Source organism: Nipponia nippon, unplaced genomic scaffold, assembly GCF_047370975.1.
Source record: "Nipponia nippon isolate SJK-2023a ecotype South Korea unplaced genomic scaffold, ASM4737097v1 scaffold_7, whole genome shotgun sequence".
Taxonomy (NCBI): Eukaryota; Metazoa; Chordata; class Aves; order Pelecaniformes; family Threskiornithidae; genus Nipponia; species Nipponia nippon.
In genome coordinates this window covers 34,728,464-34,753,129 of record NW_028262391.1, presented here as the reverse complement: position 1 = coordinate 34,753,129, position 24,666 = coordinate 34,728,464, and the positions used below count along the sequence as shown (strand labels likewise).

The following is a 24,666-nucleotide window of genomic DNA, read 5'->3' as shown; positions in this document are numbered from 1 at the left end:
TGTTTCTTCATGCTCAACAGCATCCCTTTTTGAGCTGCTCAGTTTATACCATGAAGTACCTTAAGTTTAAAATGCCCTTATATCTGCTTTAATAGTTTTTTGAAACAGAGGCACAGAAGTTGCATCGACTACTGTGTAACAAGACAACACTTGGGTACAGAGCCCTTTAAGTTTTGACTTCCATTATAGTCACTATGCCAAATATTTTCCTCTGCATTGTAGTAAAATATTTAAAGATGCCCTGTCTTTAAAGTCAAGGCTACATATAAAATAATCCTGCAGATAAACTAAATCCCTCTATCCCATACTAGTTTTACACCAGAAAAAGTCCCATCTGACTTGAATTGTCTGATGGGCTGGAATAACAAACTCCAGAAGCCCAAAGACAGGCCTAAATCACAGTGTTTGGATTTGATGTTAAACAGAGCCACAGTGTAGGGTGTCCGTTACAGGACCCTGAACCGTCAGGCACTGACCTAAATTTCAGAGAAGAGAGAGTTGTAGCTGTACTGGCCAATTACTGAAAATATACAGGTATTATAAGACATCTCAATTCCTCTATCCCCTTCACATGTGAACAGCCATGGAAAAGTGCCATTTAATTTCCTTCACACTTCTTTTTGTTGCTGTTGAGAATATAAATTTTTAACACTTTCCAAGCTTTGCGGAGGTGCATTAAATTGCTTTGCAATTTTAACAAGCGTACAGCAATTTATTTAGCTAGACATTTGTCGCACATTGCTTGAAAGCAGCTTCCCACCAGGACATCCCTTCCCAATGAAATACTGTCTTAACCCTCCCACCCCAAAAAGCAAAGCGCAACTGCAGGGGAGAAATGCTGTCACCTCCTACCTGCAGCTGGTGTAAGGCCAGAAACTGCTTCGCAGGCCATGGCACAGCAATCACCTGCATTAACCAGAGCCTGGAGGACATCTTCATGTTATGAACTCAGAAGGGCTTAAATTTCTGGTGAGCTATTAGGGTCAAGTTAATCTATCGGCTTTCCTTCCTCTGATTGTGTATGTGGGCAGCTATAACCTAGAGTTTAGTTTCACTTGCAATGAATTACCCAGACTTTCTTAATGGATATGGCCATTTGACATATTAACCTTTCTTCTCCCCCCCCTCCCCTCTTTTCCTTTTTGAATATAGGATCTTCCTTTTTAAAAAAAAAAAAAAAAAGTAGTCTACAAAACCTGTCACAGCACATCATGGCCACTTAAACTCCTCTAACATGCAGATCAGTAATAAAACTGCACTATAATGCACAACAGCAGCATAATTTATGTGCAAATCTAAATGGATTCACATGGAAAAGGCAAAAAATTGTAAGGTACCGACAACAGAAATTGCACAGACTAGTATCTAAAATCTAAAACCAACTACTATTACTGGCCCAGCAACAGCAATAAAAGAAGATGCAAAAAACCACAAAGGTCACGTCAAGGGCTTTGATGGACTGAGTGGGTTAACTTTCCCAAACTGTACTGGCATTCACCTATATGCCCAAAAGGCCACAATTAACTTTCCAAAATAAATTAAAAAAAAAAAAAAATCTAAATATAGAAAACCATTGTAGAAGAGTTGGGATTTTTTTTTCCTTGCTTTTTGTCTGAAGAATATAAACCCTCTGTGCTGGAGCATACCAGATTTGTTCAGGTACGAGATACAGGTGACCCACATAAACTGTGTAGTTCCAGGTACACTTCAGCCCTGGATGATCTTGAGGCATGGGGAGGGGGTGGGGGGAGCATGAACAAAACCAAAACCAACCAAAATCTACTGATCGACTCCACAGCTACAAGATGGGATGTTTTATTGCCTCGAAAGACCAAAATAAAGAATTTTCTTCAGACTCAGAAAACTGTTTGCAATTGTCAACTTTCAGAACTTTGAAAATTCAGATTCCCGAATTCTCTCCCTCTCCGTCAACCAAGTTTCATAACTTCTGGATTCAGGCAAAACCATTTTAAATGGTAGTGTAAACGAGCGAGCTGTGCATCACATTCTAGTTCTCTTAATGCACATTGCATCCACTATCAAACCACACAAAAAATACTCTTCAATTCGTTCACAGTTAAACTAAGCAATGTTCTACATCTGCACAGAAATCCACACCCCAGGTTTCGCAGAGATTAATACTTATACACTGTAAACTGCAAATGTAATAGTACACAATAACTTTCAAGACAATTCCCAAGACAATGCCAGAAGTACTCTCAAAACTTTCTGGTTTTCAAACTGAGCTGACACAAAATACTCATTTCAGCTCCACGGCTGCAGATACACAGTTACCGACAGTAGTTTAGGTAAAGTTGGCTTCACAAATAAGCATGTCTTCCCTTACACATATATAGTAAAACTGAAAATACAGTCAGGAATTCTCTCCGTTGTGCACACCTAGCAATGTCCATTTCAGTTTGAGAATTTCATCCCTTACAGCCATTAAGAAATATACATTCAAATTTGTGTTTCCCAAAATCCTGAAGTAATTTATTACAACGTTCTCTCAGCAGAGACCTGAGTCTGAAAAGCCAAACTGGCTCCTAAAGGCCCAACAGGCTAAAGGCAGAGGAGTCTACATTAAGGCTGGAAGTATTGAAAAAATTAAATTAAAAAAAACCCTCATCATAGTATCTTTTATGTTGCCCACATAAGCAGCCTAGTGTTGATACTCTTCGCAATTAGAAGTAACCCAAATAAACTGCCTAGAGGGAATGAGGAATAGCTGCTAATCAAAACACAGGGGTTCAGAATCAGCTGCTTTGACTAAAGTCTGAACAACTTTGTGTTGAGATTACATCAATCCCCACTATAAGACACAATTTTTAAACGAAACAAAATACTTGAGACATTATATTTCATTAGGAAACATTCCATCCCACACATTTGTTTTCTTTTGTTCTTAAATGTTGGAAAGTCCAGATACAGTGTCTACAGTACCTCCAGGGTCTCCTGGCAGAACTGCAATATCTAATAATAATAATAATCAGCCCAGGCTCAATTCTAAGTGTGTTAAAGAAATAGCACAATCATGATTTATCCTTAACCAGACTTGCACACCTCAAAACATTTGATTAACCTAGTGAAAAAATCCTGCAAATTTTCAAGTTGCCATGTCAGAAGTTTTTCTTTACTTTCTGAGGTCTGTTTAAGGTTGCCAACAGTTTATCATCAAGACATCCCAAAAGCATGTAGACCCAGAAATGTGCGGTTCCTGGCCTCTTCTCCAGTATCACGGTTTTGTCTATGACCTGCTAGGTAAGAGAAAGATACAAGATACCTACAAATGTGACCCACAAAAAAATACTTCTTTTTGAGAGAGAGAGAGAGAAAATTACTACAAAATTCCTTTAAGTCCCAAACATGTTTTATTATTCAGTAGCCTGAAACTAGTAACTAGCTGTCTACTAGTTTTATAATGTTGATCCATAAAGCTTATTACATCTTATTTAAAGGAAGAATACCTAGTTAGTTAATTCCTGTGCTTGCCGGACACGTTTGAGACTGGAATTTTAACTAGCATAAACTATCACAGGGCTGCTGCCTTCAGTGAAGGTATGTCAGGTAGCTTCATTTTCATAACATTTTTCAATACATAATATTGATACTAACATGTTCCCAAATATAAACAAAACCTTTTTTCAATTAGCCACAGAAGAACTAGCTACATATTTAAACAAAAAATGGAGAGTATTTCTGTTTGAAATAGAATTTTGTAACAGAAATTTGTAAAAGTCTTTTGTTCTCTAATGGGAGAAAAGAATGAGGAGAGTAAATCCACTCTGAAAAATTCTACATCACTCACGTTGGTTTTGAAACACAGGGAAACTGACACTAAAAAACATCCATTATTGAGTAAAACTTACTTTGTAGCACATAACGCTTTCAACAAAGACTCCGATGCACTCCAACATTTATAAAGACTAACTCCTCCTAAGTAAAAGTAACCTTGTTGGAGCGAGAAAAAAGAAACCTTAGATCCATTTGAAATACAGATTATCACTTAGATTTTCAGCTGCTGCAGATCTAGGCAGCTCAGGTGACTTCAATTCCCTTTGACTTTAATGGAGCTTATTTTGAGTGACACCAGCTGAGGACATCTCTGTAGATGCATTTACTTATGGAGACCTAATGCAGCAAATCATTTAGGGAATGATGGTCCCTCTGAGAGAACTGCACGGCTGTAGGTCAGAAGCCTATCAGCGACCATAGCGATGGCCAGGAACTGAAGTAATTTGTGCGGTTCAGTTCTTGATCCTATTTGGTTCACAAATGTCTTGCTTGCTTAAAAAACAATGCTTTGTTGCTTTGTAAGAGAATTGTTCTATTTCTCCAGAGAACTAGGTAACAAAAGAAGGCACAGAGATTTTAAGTGCATCTCCCTCCCCAGTGATTACTAAGGATGCATAGCAGATGCCACAACAGAGTGCTCTCAGAGATAATAAAGCCTCCGTATGCCTCTGTGAGGTTCAGTGGTCCAGTTTCATGCACCTATCCAAAACTCATTACTTAGGAATGCAGCTGCCCTAGGCTTCCTATGATAGAAGTGACTCCAGAAGTATTTGGTTAGCTCCATCAAATGGCCCTGCTATCCTTTACCTGGAAAATAACTTTATTGTTTTCTTAAGTGACTTTAATGATGCTCAAAACACCTAGATGGCTTTAATGTTTATATAAAACTCTGCAAATAAAACTAACAGAAAATATGTTTTGTTACATTTCAATAACCAAAAAACATCCAAGGCTGAGTGATCAATTCTGCCTACAATTATCCTGATGTAAATGAAGGAGTGGGGATATTTGTCTGACATGACTAAAAGCTAGCCTTGATCTGATCAGATGTAACTGAGAACGGAATTTGGCCTACAGCTACAAAGTGTTCGAGTTTAAAAATCTAGCTTTATCCTCACAAGCAGTCTGCACTGCACAGACAAATGCAATAACATGTAGATTTGGCAAACAGTGTACTACTGGAGAGGGAAATGTCCCAGAGCAGCCTGTAATAACAAATTGTCACTGTTCAGGCTAATAAGAACAAGCACTTAGCAAAGTTGATGCAGAGAACTAGACTGATCTTTACATGGTAGCAGGTGACAGCAGCAACAGAGACATTTATGGAATTTGGAACAGTACACGGAACAAGGGGACCACTGTCCTCCCACTGTGAGAGTGCCTTAGGCTGTACACAGAAGCATCAGGCTTTAATCTCCTCCATATTCCTCAGAACTGAGACCATAATCAGTATTAGATAAAGAGGCATTTTCATATTTATTTATGTTCTGGATGGCAGAGAAATACATGCCATCATTTGAAGCCTTAGAAATCAGATGTGCTGGGGGTTTTGTGCGTGTGTCACCAAGCATTAAAGAAAAGGATCTCTCACACTAATTTACTAAAAGCTATGCTAGGCAGTTATAAAACAACTTTATAATCATCTGTTTGTGGTGACTGCTCCTTTTCCTCTTTGATGTTGCATCCCAGATAGTTCCCGACAGCAGAATACCTAGTGGGATCATCATTCTGCTGCATACCTAGAGTTCATCTGCTTGCTTTTCTCTCACAGCCAGTTCCAAGCAGTACGCCGGGCCTTTGTTTCATTCATTTCTTGCCCATGCTACATGGCCCTATCCATTAATTTCACTGAGCTTATACAGCAGAATAGAAGAGCCAGAAAGAATGTTTCTTACCACAGAAGACCTGAAAAGCCCATCGCTCCTCCATGTCTGAATGAGAAGTTGAGAAAGGATAAGAATAAGGATGAGAATGAGGGATGAGAGAGCAATGTTCTGTTCGTGGTTAGACAAGCACAAACAGAATGGCTAGGAGCTATAAATGTTTGCATTTTTTAATAGGGTGCTGAAAGGCATTTTGCAGATAAATGCAGACATAAAGTCCATGCTTTGAGGAGCTCAAAATCCAAACATTAAATTTTGGCCAGCTGTTCGGGGTGATGTTGGACTGTCCTTTAGGTTTCCGTAGAACAAAAAGATCCTTCTTAACAACTGTTGGCATGTCCAAAAACTACGAGTTGATCTCTTCTTTTGCCGCTTGGACCCACTCTAGTGAATGCAGAAGAGTTGGATGCAGATGCTGTACAACACCCCCCTACTGCAGTGTGGCTGAGGAAGCTCTACAGACTGGAAATCTCAGAGTGCCCTGTGTAAGGCTGACCCTGTAAGCCAGCCTGAAGGGGCCCGGTTAGTGCAGAATGCTTCTCTTGAACCAATATAGTGTAGAATACCTATCCTTTCAGGTCTGCTTCCAATTTACTGATTGGTACAGCAGAAAATGATCTTGATCTAAAAAGACTACTGTGGTGGTTTTCTGCTAAGTCTGAGAAACTGAATCTCTCTCCAAATTGGTGTCACTCCCAATGAAATTCTCTGGGACACACACAAAAACATTCCCAAGTTCACACAAAGAGGCATTTCCTGTTTCTCAACCCTTGTATTCGCATCCCTTCGTGGACCTAAAGTTAAGTTTAGTGGGTGCCTTTAGCTTAAGAACATAAGAAAGGCCACGATAGTTCAAAGAAAAAGTCCCATCTAGCTCTGGTGTGGCTGTCCCTGGGGTCAAGAGTACATGTCTAGAGGAGAACACAAGAGACAAGAAGTGCATAGCATGATTGTTCCTTGTGTAAACTTGGCGAGCTTCTAAGAGTCAGTGGTTCAGCGGCTGCCAGAGCTGGAGGATGCCTTTGGACCACTTTGACAGCAACTGATTGATCTGTGAACTCAGTAAGTTTCGTACTAGAGGTAGGATCAGATCTGGCATTATTCACCATGACTGTATGCATATTCATTGACATTAACATTTCCTACCTCATCTGTGGGCTGTGAACATGAACTGCTTAATGCAAGTGAATGATATATAGTTAGTCAGCTCACCTTGACACCCTTATTTTGAGGTAGTTCATAATCTTTCGTGTTCGTAAGAGCTCACAGACCTGTAGCATGAGTTTTCATCACCACATGTGCTCTTAATGAGCAATTCAAGCACCTGAGAAAACACAGCCTACTTGGCAGTTATAACAGCCATCACTCTTGGATCTTCTTCTCATGGTTGAGTGATGTGGTATTTGGCACACTGACTGTACGCAGTCAAAGGAAGCACAGAGTTACTAATGTAGTATTTGGGTCACAAGAGAGCTTGCAAAACTGAGGGGCAGCACTAGCTGCCCTCCAAATGTGTTCTCTTCACTATGTACAGCATATGTATGAGACTCCCATAAGTACTTCTGCTGTCAGTGTGAGTAAAGGTCTTGTTTGTCTTGGATTAATTTTAAGTTTGGAACAAGGAGAGTGAGTTGCAATTTCCTTCTTTCACCTTCTTTCCTTCTTTTCACAATCCCATGCACACTTACCAAGTCTGATAACACTTAGCATGGTTCCTTTCTCCTGACACTTCAGCAAGGAACCTTTTCAGAAGAAAACCTGACTCAGATACCTCCAGAGTGGAAGCATTGATGCTTTTCAGTTACACACGGCTCCAGGTGATGTGTACTGTACAAGTGTCTGAAAGTCACTCACAGTTGGCTCTAACAAACTTTGATAGATCTTATTATCATTTCAGACATTCGTGATGCCTTCGTTAGCACTTGCTGTCTGCAGAGAGAAAATTATCTTGCATTGGTTGACAGAGAGGACACAAAACAGATTATAATGCCAAATCTTTAGAATGTCTCTTTTTCTGCCATTAGTATAGATGATCTTTGAGTAAATACAAGTCTGGAAAATATATATTAACTGTAACTTCAGCAAATTCTGCTGTAAGAGAATGGAGAAATTAACTTTCACCTTTGTTACTTGCCAACTAACTTCACCCATGTGTTGGAAGTATTCAGATGAATTTAACATTCTTGAATTATTTGGGCTCCATATTCTTATAAATATTTATACTCTGTATGAATCCGAGAAAGTGTCTCCATCTAAAAATAGCACACTGATTTGTGGCTTTGCAAACATGAGATGAGAAGTCAGAACATTACAAACTACGTACAGCAAGTGTGTGTAATTATGCTCATTAAAATACTCTAAGTGGAAAAATTTTCATTACCCTGGGATACAAGAGAAGCAGGGCAGACACCCCCTGGATCCTTGTTGCAAACAACTTTTACCAAGACCATGTAATCCCGTATTTCTAGCAATATGCTCAGACTCTCAGGGACTTGCTTCCAGCCCCAAAGCTAAAACCTGCCCATACAGAGCTGGGGGCAGGTGCACAGCTGCGTCCTGAGTAAATCCCTGTAAAATTACTCTGTGGGTTTCGGGAAGGCTCATGGGGGAACTCTGGTCTGGACTTTCAAGTGTCAGAGTTGGAATTTGAAAAATGCCATGGAAAAGCTCCAGGCAGGACATTTAGAGTCCTGGTCTTCCAAGATTTTATTGTTTAAAAAGCAATTTGCTTGACTGCAAGCTGAGTACTTAGTGTTGCCACTCAACGGATTCTGCCTATAAGTGGGATCTTCTGGAAGCAGAAGTATAAATGAAAACGTCACCATCCCATAATTGCCACCTCTCTGATATTCTGCAGCTGCCTTCATTAGAATGGACATTTTACTTTCATTCTACTACCGTCTGGTTTAGTTTTAAAAGCATAAATCCTCAGTACACATTTTCTCTCCCACACATTTAGACCTTCTCCTTTTCCCCTCCAAACACCTTCAGGTTGTTTCCCAAAGATCCCTGTATGATTTTGCCCTACAGAATGAGGGGGACCACGCTCCTTCCCACTTCTCCTCTGAATGAAAGCGCAGCAGGAAGAACTCCTGTAGTAATGTTTATTCAGCTGTGAAACAGTCTTCCAAAGGAAGTAGCAGAATTGCTAACACCTGAGTCACTTTATCACAGTGACCCAAAGTACTGCAGAACGTATGTCCTCCACTAGCAGAGCAGAGCTGATCCGGTATTGTCAAAACCTGTAACCCCATGCTCCCTTGTTTGAAGAATGCAAAATAACATACAAATCAATAAAATAAAAGTTGTGCATCGATTCTTCTCTATTAGGCAATAAATGCTTTGTTAAGCTTCTGATTCTTGTTCTTTTCCAATCCGTGCTGCATGGAAATGCACTCAGTTTAATGTCTTTCCTCTTGATAGGTGACTGTGCGTAGCTAGCAGGAAACGGATGCTCTGGAGAACACATACTTACTGAATGGCTTAGAATAATGAAGTGACTGGAATTTAGCAGTTTTAATTTAATTCCCCAACACACTTTCCCTCTAAGTACTTAGTTATAAACCTAATCTTCTTGGTAAGCTACTCTCTTCCATTTGTCAGGATGTCAGATACATTTTTAATGTAATTAATATATTTACTCATTTCATTGGCACAGATATGTATCCACAGGAAACATGACATTTACAGTGAAAGCAATCATAGTCTTGGTACATGTTAACTATAGCACTTCTGCTGTATCATAAGCGTAATTCTTTGGCCTGGAGCAGAAGCAGAAATAAAAGATGGCAGATAAAGAATCAAATTCAGATGGCTCCACAGTGCCCCTTGCCTAACATTTTCTCATGGGCGCACCCATTCTCTGCACATGCATGACAGCAATCCAAAGGAGTCTGCACTTACTGACTGGTGAACCTGTAGAAGAAGGTCCTGCTTGTGTTACTGGATTGCTAGCACTGCAATGGAACACACTTTAAAGACCTAAATATTAAATCTTTTTAATTCATTTCATGTTGGTGTAAGTGCAGAAACTTTAGATTATGTCTAACTTTTTCAATTTGAATCTTCAGATAGAGTAAGAAACATCACCCCATTCTGCAGTTGCTGAACCAATTCAGGCTCCAAATGGTTAACCTCCTCCTCCTCAAAAAAAAAAAAAAAAAAAAAAAAAAGAAAGGGGCATTTTTCCTTCTGGGCTTCCTCACTACAGCTGAAACTGAAAACAGAAGTGCCAGTGTACCACAAAAAAGGCTGCTCTTACTGTATTTTTGAACTGACTAGAAGAGACAGGAAGATCATGAAACCCTGTGAGAGATAATAAAAGACAAGCGCTTGAAAACCGAATTGTGATGTGGCCACCAGAAATACCACTCTCAGAAGCAGAAACACTTGCAAGTGCATCCCTAGAGAATGGACTGCCAAGCCCTGGCTCAGCAGCTCTGCTCTTTTTTCGAGCTAGATTATGCAAGAATCTTCTGTGAGTGCATGGACAGAGAAAAGCAGCAATGGCTTTTGTCAAGCATCACGCTATCATGAAAATCTAGGAATTACCATATTAGATTAGGCTATGCCCCCTATCAAGTTCCTCTTAGCAGTCATTAGCCCCAGATGCTCCAGAGGAAGCTGAGACAGTGCTAGTATATCATATTCCCCAGGAGACCTTTCCCCCGTTTCCCACACTCAGCATTTGGATAAAGCACTGAAGCATCAGAGAAGGACTGCCTCCTCTGGGCTTGAAAGAGCTCAGAGGAAATTTGTATAACTTGGCCCCTAACTGGTAGGTCTCTGGATCCTTTCAGAGTAATTCAGGGTTAGCTCTAGTCCAAAGAACATTTCATTCGTAAATGTTTTTAATAAAGCAATGGAAGCCACCCACATTCTGCTAGGACAGTATGGGTTTGTCTTTCTGAGCTCTTCAACCATTTCAGCAAAAAAACGATGCACACCAGGATACTTTTAAATGTCATATCAGGCTGTGAGTGATATTTTGCATGGTGAGCTAATTAATTTTTTAATAAAAAGGAGTCATCCAACTAAATTTTTGCTATGAACACACACAACAGTAGTCCCAGCTCGAATGTTTATGCAAGATGAGTACACAGCCCAGTTTTTTCCCCTATTACCTTTTGAGAGTCAGCAAGGCAGCCTCAGGCAGGCCTCTGTCTCCTTGGGAACGTCACTGGGGAGCTGTACCACTTCAGACTTCTTCAAAATAGGAAAACATTTCAAAACCAACACACACTTTAATTACTGGCAATTAGAAATTCCTGGTTTTGTGTGTTTACAGCTGAAAAATGTTAATGTGTGCCAGTTGTGTCAGAAAGTTTGATTAAGCTCTTTAAACTGAGCTTGAAAAACTTAAAACACTCCAAACACTCTATGATCAGAGTATCTTGGGGGGCTTTCCAAAGTGACATGTAGAAGTCAGAGCTGCTTTAATAGTCTCCCACTGTTCCCAGTGGACCACGGCTTGCCTTGCAAAGACACACACCCAACATAGTTGGCAGAAGAGATTTCTATCTGGCAGTTTTACAAAGACTAAGCAGCATCTTAATCACATTTAAAGTCACTATCTGAACGGTAAACGGGAGTTACAACTGAGGTTCAAATGAATATACCTGGTGTGCAGTTGGGTATATGAGCAGCTATGAAATGAGATAAAGGTGAGGCTGTAGGGGTTAGCTTCTTTTTCAGCATACAGCAGAGCTGTGTTAGTAGTTTTCTTAGAAAACTGAAGACTGAAAGAAACAGCGTCAATAAGAAAGTGACGTTAGACTAAGTTCATAAGCAAAATACAAAGAGAACAAAAGGTACTTTTTCTGGCCTAACAGAGATGGTATTTCCATAGATATGTAAGGCTGATGATGAATGCTTGCTACAGAGCTCTCCATGTGTCATAAAATATGAGCAATAAAATAAAGTCAAAGAATTGAAAAGACAAATGACAAGCCTCTGTGCATCATTAATGAATGATGAGGGTAGAAAGGCAGAAGATAACCCTCCATGCATATAATAATGATGTCTTTGACTGGTGGTGCTTCTCTATGCCTGCACGTTTAATAAGATGTGTTAGAATTAAAAATTTAGAAATCAAGTCCATGCGCTCCACAAAATATGAGGCAAGAAGAAACTCTAGCCTAAGTTAAGATCTTAGCATTGTACATCCTATTAAAGAATGAGATGTGTTGATTTATGCAAATACTCATAAATGAAGCATGGCAGTATTCTAATACTGATAACAAAACAAGTCATACAGTCAGTAATCTCATGTCTCATTAAAGGAAGAATTTTGATACTTGTCAAAGAGTTGGTAGTCCACAGGAAACTATCCGTTATTGTATCAACTGACATTTTGTCAGCTGCTTTCCACCTGAAGCTGCTACAGACACCAGGCTGACTAGTAGGGTACTGTATTTTTTCCTGAATATCATGCATTAGAGAGAAGATGCTCAGAGTTCACCTTTCTCTTGTAACGCTGTCCATTGCAAAGGAACTGAACACACTATTTAATGAGCAAACCCACATGGTACAGCCCTTTCAGTATCACGTGTACTTCCTAGAGGAGAAATGAAAGCACTAAGAGTGACAACTTTCTTTTTGCACATCTTTAAGAAGTGTTTTTATGCTGTGCTCTCTATTCCACTGAAACATAACCTAATGCTATCCAATCCAACATGCCTTTACCAGGAGTCAAAGCTGCATTTCAAACTTTCTCCAGGATTAATGACATATCCACTGTGTTCCCACAGGCATCCTCAGACAAACATACAAAAAACAGCTTTCTAGTTATAAATATTTTGGGGACTTTTGAAAAGCAAGCCTTAAAAAGGTGATGTCAAAGAACTGGAGGGGTGGCAGTGGGACCCTCAGCACTGGTCTCAAAAGGCAACAAGACAGCAGCAGCCACAGGAGACGTGCTGGGGTAAGAGTCAGAAGGGCATGCAGCTTTGTGCTGTTCACCGCGGGTGACCCAGAAGACGGAGTCAAATTGGTCTGAGATTGCAAGTCTAGGCTTCATAAAAGGGATAAAGACCTGCCTATTTGCCTGCTTTTTGCCTACCACAGTGAGGATACAACACCACATTCAAGTCACAGAATCCATAAAATTGTGATCTTAGGGGGACTGCAACTCTGCAGCGTCCAGTTTGAGAGGGGTTACCAACCTCCTGAGAGATTACCAACACTCACCACTCCACACAGCAATACTGGAGCTGGTAGCTCCCCAGTTTACGAAGGGAGAAAAATCACCTCTTGCAAGTCAAACAAGCCACATGAGTACAGTGGATATTTTATCATCCTGTTGACTAAGTATTTAGTTCCTTCCCAAATATTGCTAGTAAGACCAAACCAAAAGGCAACTGATATTATCCTAATCACACCCCAACTACGCTGAGTCGTGTTTGAAACATCTAGAACCATTGTTTGTGTTTTTTTCCTTTGTTATTGTTATGGGTAGGTTAAAAAATTTGGGTTTTCACATTCCGCTCTCTTTTGTTCATATCTACACATGCATAGCTGGGATCACTTCCCAACCTGCCTTTGTTGCCTGTCACACTACTGTCATCCCCATGTCTTGTTCACTCAACTACTGAAAGTGCAGGAAAGAACAGGCAGTGATCTCCAGTAAAATATGCAACATTTCCTGTGCTCCAGATATTAATAGGCACAAATTAGGGTGACAGTATTACACTCTGGGACAGATTTCACCAGGCTTGGCTTCTCTGCCACCGTAATCTCAGCTGAACTTGCTGGCTAAAGGGTGCTGACAACTGGTTTGCATTACCAGGCAGAAAAAAAACCAAAACCCAAACCTTCCAACTCCAGCTCTGTATATTAAAGCTGTGCTGAAGAGCGAAGACACAGCAGATATTTCCTGGCATATCCAGAATCTGGGAATGGCTCAACTCCCCTCAAAGTTCATTTGGTTCCATGTTTTCAGACTTAGGAGAGGTATTAATGCAAAGCATGCAGCAGTGTCTGCTTCCTGCGGGCTGGAGCCTCCAAGGAACATACACATTTGAGGAAGAAGAGAGGTAATTTTGGAAATATCGCATCTGAATGAAACAGTGGGTGCACATTACTTAGAAGTGGGATGTGGCTAAATCATGGGATGGGAGGCACCTGACTCACCTTAACAACCATTTAGCAAGTGTCTTTGACTTAAATCACCAATAACCCAGTGGTTAAATCACAACAGCTTGGATTTCATTATTACAGTTGGTGCTAAACGTTCTGACCAAATTTGCAGAAACAACTAATTAATGTCTGAATTATTTTGTACTATGACCTTGACAACAATAAAAAAACTGAATTAAAAAAAGTGCTGGTCACAAAAGTTTTTTGTAGTAAAGTAACCAGAAGTAGAAACAGCACGACCATGATGGGACTCAGAAATGCCATTGCAGTGAGTTTTATACTGAATGTCAAGCGCAAGCTATGCCTCTGGAGAGTGTGCTGGAAGGGCAGAAAGAAAAGTGGGTGTGTGCAACCAGATGATGGGGTGAGGCTGAAGTGCTGGAGGAGAAACACATCATAAAACAGGTAACGGAGTAAGAGCATGTCACACCTTTTAAAAAGAAAGACCCACAATCCCTCATGATATGTCTCACAACTTGACACATTTTTTCTACAAACACCATGAACAGCTCTTCCCCCCTCTCCAAACTTTGTTTGAACTTAAAAATGATGAAAATGTGCTTTAATGAACCGTTAATGTCTCTCAGTGTCTTCCAGGCAAAGTCTACTCAATTTACAAAGCAAGTGATTTTGTTTTCTCCTTTTTTTTTTTTCTCCATGCTGGCAGCTCTGCACACGCAACCTGCAATCAGGAGTCTGATCCTAAGTATCATCACCAATAATAAAAACCTGGTAACTGAAATTTAGCTGAGAGTGATGCTGTTAATGTGCCAGACAGAGCAGAAAACCAGCTCGCTTTCCCACAACTATAGTCTCTTAATTGTTAGCAATGATAAGAGTTCATTTCCCTTAAGTAAGCAGATACGTCAGACATATGGGGAGCAGGTCTAGGGGGTGAGTCCCATTGTTTTATAGTCATTTCCCTCACTGTAATGGCATTTAGGAAGTTACTTGCAGCATGTAAACTAGAAGTAGGATATGGATGTGGGCATTGTGTGAGACAGCTGGACTAAGAAAAACATCTGGCTTCCATACAATAGAAATCTTAAACCTTAAAGCAATTAAAGGTCTTTAAAGTAAGGAACCCTGTCCTGCTCCCCAGTGAAGTGAATGGCCAACCTTCCAAGGTCTACAAGAGGAAGAGTCCACCATCAAAACTTTCAGGAGTAAAACACCAGCTATTTGTTTTACCACACTTGAAAAGCTCTCGGTCAAAACACAAAGTTTTTTGTCAAGAACTTAAAATGTTAAGGTTCTTAGTTATGCAATTTTCCTTAGGATCTAGAATTCCAGTTTACTACATAATGAGAACAAAATTATTTTCAGCAGTATATTCTACACAAAAAGGACTGTAAAAAAATCCATTCTTATGACTCACAACAGGGAGAGAGGAGAGGCAGCACCTTTAGCCCGCAGGGGCTGGGAGAGAGAGAAGCATTGCTGGGTTGTATGATAAAAGGTTCTGCCCATGCTTCACGGGAGTATATTACACATCTTCTAAATATACATTGCTGCATAGCTCTTGGAATAAGAAGCGAGTAACAGACTTCACGATTAGTATTATATGCCAGTAAGAGGGGAATGATTTTTCCACATAGCCTTGCCTATTCACACTTTTATTATAGCAGTGTACTAACACTGGACAAGTTGACTTGGCCAGACCAAACTTACTGTTTGGTGGAAGTGAAAAGCAGAACGAATGCAGTAAAATTTAAATCCAAGGCTTGGTGTCATGGGAGAGAAAAAGGCAAACTTCTTATACAGGGAACTTGGAGAATGGCGAGTAAGAGCTGTACTGAAATCATATTTTTAAATTATTTTTATCCAGCTGAATGACAGAGCTTGTCACTTCTATGTAGTATAAATGACTGAATAGTTGGGATGAGCAATAATACCATGGCAGACTGAGTCAAGCCAAGATTTGATTCTTAGCTCTGCTACCAATTCATGCAGATAAATCATTCAAAGTCTTTGTGTTTTGACTTTCCCATCTGAGAAAGGAGATATTCAGCTTAGTTCACAGAGGTGTTGAAATGTTGATCATTTTTATGCACACAGCAATGTGAACTCATTGGGTGAAAGGTGCTTTGGAAGTATTAAATATTCTTCTTGCTATTACGCCTGCTTTCCTCTTCGTACTGTTTATGAGTAGAGCTATACTTTTGACTGAACTTCAGCCCATTAGAACTTGACAGTATAGAATTTACATAAATGCATTTAATTTTCTTCAAGCAAACACATTCCAATTCAGCATTTAACCACAAGACTAATCTTTTTTGTTTCACATGACTATTGAGTAAAAACAAGTGCTCAACTGCTTTGTCAAATGGAGGCCATAAAAGTTTCTGCAAGAATAAGCAGCAATTGGCAGTTGAACCCTGTAATTTGAAAACAGTTCTCTTCCAAATCTTGAAGAAACTATCAATAATTTGGTTGCCATCCCAGCAAAATGGACGTGGTGTAGTATCTGTACACACAGGTTTAAAAAAAAAAACCAACAAAAAAACCCAAACAAATTTCCCATCATAGTTTTGACTCTTCCTCTAGAGCTGCAATATCCCCTGCTACATCTTGCTCTGACTTTGGAGGGGAAAGCAGCAATAACTGCAGGTCTAAGAAGTCTGAGGGAACAGACAGATTCTTCCCTTCACCATCCTTACAGGGACCGGGTTTTCTTTTGCAGATATATCAAGTGTGGTGCATTTCCTAAAACTAAGAGAATCTAATACACCAACAGTGTCTCTGGCTGTTTCTGCTGTATTCCTGTTTTACACATCAGTAGTAGTTATATTTCTTACTCAATCAAAAAATTGATCCAGAGTATAAAGAGTTTTGTTGCAACCTATGAGGTGTAAATTCATTAATTCCTCTAGAGTACATGCAGTGACATGAGCTATATCCATGCATATTTCATTCATTCACATCTGTATATTCACATTAGTAACAAATGATTGCTATGAATCAGTTCTCATGATATCTGCAATAAACCAGAAAGTAATATAAACAGCACTCACTCAAGACTGGTTTTCCTGAGACATTGTATTAGGTCAGAGACTCGCTGTGATGAGGGCTGCAGTTTGTAATCTGCAACATTATGGATTATTAGGATTTCATCTGACTTCAATATAAAAAGGTTTCCTTGATCAGAATTAAATCCAGAAGGCTGAGGATGATCTTTCTTTCTTTTTTTTTTTTCATATCAAGACTTTGAAATCTTGAGATATGACAAGCCAAGCAACCATAGCCCCAGGTCTACACACAGTATCAGGGATCCTTAAAGAGCCTCATGAACTGAAGGGAAACAAATGAAAATGGAAGTTTCTGTGCATACAAGCTAATGTACCTATGAAATAGGCTAGCACAGAACAGTCTACAGGTAAGTCATAGTAAGATAGAATTAATGAGGAACTTACACACAAATGGTGAATTCTGGGAGGGAAATCTGGGCCTGTTCTGTCTGGAGCAGAAAACCGGAAGAGCTAATGTGTAAAAATCTCCAATGGACACACAATGCAAAACCAAATAAAGCATTTGAATAGCTGGGACACCTGAAGAGCCTTCCTTCCCCCAAACTCAGGTATTATTAAGGCAAGCAAAACCTAAATTCTGTCATCAGGAAAGGTATTGGGTCAGTTCTTTTAGAAATACGGTAAAGATTAACTTATACACAATTGGCAGTAGCAAATGCTGAGTGTCACTATGTTCAGAAAGGAGTGGAGATGGAGGACTGGATCTTGGACCAAGAGTGTGAAAAAGCTTCTTGTCTTAATTTATGAGATCTCTGTAGACCAAAATAAATGTAAATCACTTATTTCATTCCCCAAAGAAGCCTAAATGTCCTACCTCCCCCTTGGGAACACAGAAAGTTGTTTTTTTAAGGTTACAGATTTGTCATTTGCAAATTAACTGAGAGAGATTTGTAGACTGCAGGCACAAGCACCAGAGGAGTGTACAAAAGCTCAGTAAAGCAGTGCCTAGAATGTAACCAGTGTTCCGGGTAAAACATCATGTTTCGTCTCAGGTGATACAGAATCATAGAATCATAGAATCATTAAGGTTGGAAAAGACCCTTAAGATCATTAAGTCCAACCGTTAACCTATCGCTGCAAAGTCCACCACTAAACCATGTCCTCCAGCACCACGTCTACCCATCTTTTAAATACCTCCAGGGATGGAGACTCAACCACTTCCCTGGGTGGCCTGTTCCAATGCCTGACCACCCTTTCGGTGAAGAAGTTTTTCTAATATCCAACTAAACTTCCCCTGGCGCAGCTTGAGGACATTTCCTCTCGTCCTATCACTCGTTACTAGGGAGAAGAGACCAACCCCCACCTCGCTACAACCTCCTTTCAGGTAGTTGTAGGGAGCAATAAGGTCTCCCCTCAGCCTCCTCTTCTCCAGGCTAAACAACCCCAGCTCCCTCAGCTGCTCCTCATAAGACTTGTGCTCTAGACCCTTTGCCAGCTTCGTTGCCCTTCTTTGGACACGCTCCAGCACCTCGATGTCCTCCTTGTAGGGAGGGGCCTAAAACTGTACACAGTACTCGAGGTGCGGCCTCACCAGTGCTGAGTACAAGAGGACGATCACCTCCCTGGTCCTGCTGGCCACACTATTCCTGATACAAGCCAGGAGGCCATTGGCCCTCTTGGCCGCCTGAGCACACTGCTGGCTCGTGTTCAGGCAGCTGTCAACCAACACCCCCAGGTCCTTTTCCGCCAGGCAGCTCTCCAGCCACTCCTCCCCCAGCCTGTAGCGTTGCATGGGGTTGTTGTGACCGAAGTGCAGGACTCGGCACTGAGCCTTGTTGAATGTCATGCAGTTGGCCCCGGCCCAATGATCCAGCCTGTCCAGGTCCCTCTGTAGGGTCTTCCTACCCTCCAGCAGATCGACACTTCCACCCAGCTTGGTGTCATCTGCAAACTTACTGAGGGTGCACTCAATCCCCTCATCCAGATCATCAATGAAGATATTGAATAGGACCGGCCCCAACGCTGAGCCCTGGGGAACACCACTCGTGACCGGCCGCCAACTGGATTTGACTCCATTCACCACCACTCTCTGGGCTCGGCCGTCCAGCCAGTTTTTAACTCAGCGCAGAGTGCACTTATCCAAGCTGTGAGCAGCCAGCTTCTCCAGGAGAATGTTGTGGGAGACTGTGTCAAAGGCCTTACTAAAGTCCAAGTAGACAACATCCACAGCCTTCCCCTCATCCACTAAGCAGGTCAACTTGTCATAGAAGGAGACCAGGTTAGTGAAGCAGGACCTCCCTTTCATAAACCCATGCTGGCTGAGCCTGATCCCCCAGTTGTCCCACATGTGCCACATAATGGCACTCAAGATGGTCTGTTCCATGACCTTTCCTGGCACCGAGGTCAGGCTGACAGGCCTGTAGTTCCCTGGATCCTCCTTCCGACCCTTCTTGTAGAGGGGCGTCACATTTGCTAACTTTCAGTCATCCAGGACCTCCCCAGCTGACCAGGACTGCTGATAAATGATGGAGAGTGGCTTGGCAAGCTCCTCTGCCAGCTCCCTCTGTATCCTTGGGTGGATCCCGTCTGGCCTCATGGACTTGTGAGCATCCAGGTGGAGGAGCAGGTCATTGACTGCCACCTCTTCAACAACTGGGGCTTCCTTCTGCATCCTATCTCCATCTCCCAGCTCAGGGGCCTGAAAACCCCAAGGATGACCAGTCTGACTATTAAAGACTGAGGCAAAGAAGACATTAAGTACTTCAGCCTTCTCCTCATCCTTCGTGGCAAAGTTTCCCTCCGCATCCAACAAAGGAGGAGATTCTCCCTGGCCCTCCTTTTGTCACTGATATATTTGTAAAAACATTTTTTGTTATCTTTAACAGCGGTGGCCAGTTTTAAGTTCTAGCTGGGCCTTCGCCTTTCTAATCTTCTCCCTGCATAACCTTACAACATCCTTGTAGTCCTCCTGAGTCACCCGCCCCTTCTTCCAAAGGTGGTAAGCTCTCCTTTTTTTCTTGAGTTCCAGCCAAAGCTCTCTGATCAGCCAGGCCGGTCTTCTCCCCTGCCTGCTCGACTTATGGCACTTGGGAACAGCCTGCTCCTGTGCCTTTGAGATTTCCTTCTTGAATAACATCCAGCCTTCCTGGACTCCTTTGCCCTTCAGGACTGCCTCCCAAGGGACTCTGTTAACCAGACTCCTAAACAATCCAAAGTCTGCCCTTCTAAAGTTCAGGGTAGCGGTTTTGCTGACCCCCTTCCTTACTTCTCCAAGAATTGAAAACTCTATCATGTCATGGTCACTGAGCCCAAGACAGCCTCCGACCACCACATCGCCCACCAGGCCCTCTCTGTTCGTAAACAGCAGGTACATGTGGACTGCCATTCCCAAAGCTACTCAGGAGTTCAAGCAGAAAAAGATAATTAACAATGACTGTTGAGGCTGCAAAGACTCTCAATATGAAGAGCTGAAACCAAGAGGACTTTCTGCATTTTAAAGTATGTCCCTTCCTGGAACAGAAAAATGACTCCATCACAGATGGTAATGCTAAAAAAATAAAATAAATGAAACTGTAATACTGTACAGATGCTGCTGCACCATAGAAGATGGCATGTTTTCAGTAATGCCTTTCAATCCATCATTGTACACAGAAGTTCCCACTGCTTATTTTACTTTTATTTTTGCTTTTATTATCAAAAAACATGTATTGATTTGCTTATGATCGTACTTCCTAATTCAAACCTTTCTCTATTACATCACAGCAGAGGGGAGAAAAGGAAATCCAGAAATAAAACCAAAGTAAATCTCCATTTAGATTTGCGTGTAAAACCTTAAGCACTTTATTCTTTGAAACAGGGCAAAAAATATGTGATCCAGATTTTGTGTGCAGCAGTAGTAATATTATTTAACACCATCTTAAAATCAGGAACAAAACCCAGTATAAAACTTGTGCCAATGGCCCTAGAATCAGTTTTCCTGACAGGACAATGTAGATATACTGTATGGCCCATCAAGTTGCCTTTGGAAGTAGTTTAGCCATTTATTTGCCCTGTATTAATAATGGTCAAGTATGAAAGACATTAACGGCTCATAAAAAGCACAGGAAGTGTAATAAAAATGTTGAAAGACAAAAAGTTGGAATTTAATCCCTTTATAGAAACATTCTCACTGACCATTAAAATGCTGCCTTTATTCAGTCATTCCCATTAACAACTAACACAGACCACTAAAGGACAGGCAGGTGGTGTTGCTGGTTCAGGTTTTCACTCTAATGGAGGTTTCCTTTGAACTCAATACCCCTGCCTAACCACTGAGGGCTGGTAGACTTCCCTCACTTCTCCCCTTTGGGATTCCCATGGTGCCCTTAGCTTTTTCTCCTCTTTGGCATCCTTGAGGTTGTGATTCTGTTCCCGAGATCTCTGTGATGGACCAATGACCTTGTTAAAGGAAAAGAAGCTGACCTTGATACCTAATTATACAAGAAAGGAAGTCGCTAAATAAAAGCTGAGAGCCTGATTTACTTAACAGCCTGCTCAAACAGCTCTTGCTACATGTACAGTCCCGGTAACTGTCTGAATAATCTTGTTATAGACACTGAACATACTTCTGCACATCTGAGCTTGAAAATAATCCAAAGCTTTTCTAGTATGATGCCACGAAATACTGTTCAACCAGAGGAGAGTCTGCAATTAGATGACATTTACTAGCAAGGGATGGACGTGCAGTAACAGCCCAGTGCTATTAAGACTCATATACAAATACATCTATCAGAGAAACAGCCTTAAATAATCAAATATGAGTAACAGTTTACTGTAGTAAATTGACGATAAAAACAAAAGAAAAAAACCTCCAAAACTCCAGATAAAACTCCCCCATGGTTATTGCCAGGAATTCAATTTTAACAGTTTACAAATTGCAGTTTTTAGCAGTTGGTTGAATTACGATGTGAAAAGTTAGTAATATACAACCAACAAACTTTTTGCAACCTTAGCAAGAGCAACCACTGAAGAAATCAAGTAATGTCTCCTTTCCAGGGAAGTTATGTTATATTTATATTTTTATATTTATAACTAAGAAATTATTGCCACTGTAAAGGTAAAGATGGTAACTACAGATGGTTGAATGATGTTCAAAATTTATCAAACACATTTTTCAGCAACTGCTGAAAAATTGTATATCGTATTTTCCTACTGTTAAACCATTTCTATAGCTAGTAAATAAGACATTTCTGAATTTTTGCCAGCTTGCAGTGACTAATTTATTCAAATGTAATTTTTTCCATTATTCATTTCCCTCTCAAGGCAATTTTTTTGAAAGATCTTGATGTGACTTATTGACCAATTTCCCTTAGTTCTATTAAACTGTAAATTTTGTTTAATTTATTAGCTTTTGTATATGTAGCAGGTAGTTATTCTTGTTGGTTTGTTTTGTTTGTTTGTTTCTGATGGTAAGATCATAGATTGGCCTCCACACATAGGATGGGGAAACTTAGCAACCCTGAACAATCAGCCAATCCCACAGAAAGGCAGACCCATCCTTTAGCAGACCAAACCAGATGACAAACCTTAAAATACAACCCACAGTTGTAAGAGCAAAGCCACAAATGTCCTCTGAATTTTTATCCTGAGAAGGCAGAGGAACCAGCAAGACTAGGAAGTGCATTCAAAGAACTTCATGGAAGTCACTGCAGTAATGGGATAGCAGTATAAACCCCCTAGATAAAAAACATATTTGATAAGAAATTCAGGTGAATCAAGGCGTACAGTAAGACCAAATAAACTGAAAAAAATTCGACTGCCATAAGAAAATCACGTTCCCTGGCACAACAGATTTAATCTACAGCAATGTATTCTGCTACATATTTGCTTAAGTCCAGTTATCATAACATAGGCCAGAAAGAGATGTAATTGATCGCTGCACCAGGCTGAACTCTTCAAAAATACATTAATTTCCCCTACGTTGTCTGAGTGAAAGCACTGCCTCAGTTTCCCTTTATGTGAAGTAAGAATTCTCCTACTACCTTGACAAGAGTTCTGGAGTGGCTACCTGATCCATACACAGCATTTTAATACCCCATCTCTACAAATAATAAATGAGCGTGTAAGCATCATACAAATTTCTGTCCTCTTTTTTTTCCTACCAATACAGACATTTTAAATACATGAGGATTTTAGAAGGAGAAAAGGGGGTAGGAGGGGGAATCAAATGACTGCAGGCCCCTTGGCCTTACCATTTTTCCAGAGTCTCTGTTTCAAAAAAAGCCCATTCTGTTCTCTGAATCTGCTGTAATGAATCAAATTTGCATTCAGCGTACAGCACTAGTGGTCAGAGGGAATCACTGTCTCCATCAAAGATGGTGCACTTTAAATCCTTTGCTAGTTCAACTGCTATATATTTGATTTTAATTAAAGTTCTGTCATGAATTATAAAAGACCAGATCTTCAAAGTCATTAATTAAGGCCCCTTGGTGTCTGAATACTAACATTATAATGACAAGTGAGATGTACAGTGCCTATCAACAAGCGGCTGCATGGCAGCAGCAGCAAAGCAAGCAGAACTATTATTCTGACATGTTCAGGATCGCACTTGCCGGTTGTTACAGCAAAGGGATCTCCCATGAATACAAATAGAACAACGGTGGGGAATAGTCAGGCTTTGGCGTGGCACTGTTTGTAAGTAATGTGCCTCTTTCAGAATCTGAGAAATGGGTCACTCAGTGAGGTACTCCTTAGGGTCTGTCTCTGAAATTTGAAAAGCAGAAATCCCATAGCTCTGTACTATGGGGCTTAGGAGCTGATCACACCATCACGTCAACTTAGCTTTTGCTATGTGTGTAGTAGTGGCTACCTTACTAGCCAGGGGCTAGATCCCATCATGCTTACTCACATCTTTCACTGCAAGGTGCCTCATTAAGATCAACGGGCCCATTGACAAAATACGATGCAAGCCAACATCAATACAGATGGCAGGATCTGTCCCCAGGGCTAGTTATGATCATGCTGAGTTTACCAAGCTTAAGCAAATACCAAAGTATTGAGACCTCATTCTTCTGCTGAGCCACCAGTGATCTGGAGTTTCTTTTAAAGGCAAATTAGTTCTGCATATTTTATCCACAAGACCCAGTTCATTTTCAAACAGAGAAGTCATTGGCCAGATGACATTTCACAAAGTGAAATACAAATGAACACAAAATAGCTAGGTGGTTTTCATACATTGCAACCAACTGGGCAAACTAACGGTAAGTGATAACCTCATCTGTAAATAACTGTGGAACTGGATGCTTGAAAATAAGGGGAAGAGTCAATATGTGAAAAGGGAGAAAAAGGAGAAGTAAAAAATCAGATACTGATAGTCATGATGTTTTTCTTTGAAATAATACAAACTGATGCACTTCTTTATGTTCTAAGCAGGGTGCTTGGGTTTTCATCGGAAACAACCCAGGTTTTCTGTGCCCTTTACAGATGCACTGTCCTCAGAGAATATTGATCACTCAAAACTAAAAAATCCTTACTCAAAATCACCTTGACTCATTTTCCAAAATAAAGGTTTCCTCTTACTCCTCTGCAGCTGAAAGCTTGACACTTTTTCTCCCCTCACTGCTGAGGAGCAGTTTGAACTTTGTTTTCTCTCCACAAACCGCAGGTGGTGTGGGCAGCCAGCCCTGTTGGAGGTAACAAGCAAGGCCCTTGAGGACACCCGAGCCATCTCCTCACTTGAGCTTTTCCTTCCTCGAGCAGCTTATCTTGACCAATAGACCATCCTGATTTCCTTTAAATTCAACAGCCCTATAAGCTAGAAGGGAGTTCCTCAGACTCATTCTGAAAAATATTATCAATACAGACTTTCACAATATACCACACCAGTTGTCCAATTTATGATCTCT

At 40.7% G+C, this 24,666-nt stretch overlaps 1 long non-coding RNA gene across 1 annotated transcript in view; it reads right to left on the bottom strand.

Annotated features, from left to right (window-relative positions):
* Positions 1-3,972, bottom strand: part of LOC148050997 (uncharacterized) — a 29,287-nt gene extending 25,315 nt beyond the window's left edge. Inside the window, exon 1 of the long non-coding RNA XR_015700727.1 lies at positions 3,870-3,972. This is a non-coding gene — a long non-coding RNA (uncharacterized LOC148050997). The remainder of the gene's footprint in view (positions 1-3,869) is intronic.
* Positions 3,973-24,666: the final 20,694 nt, after the last annotated feature.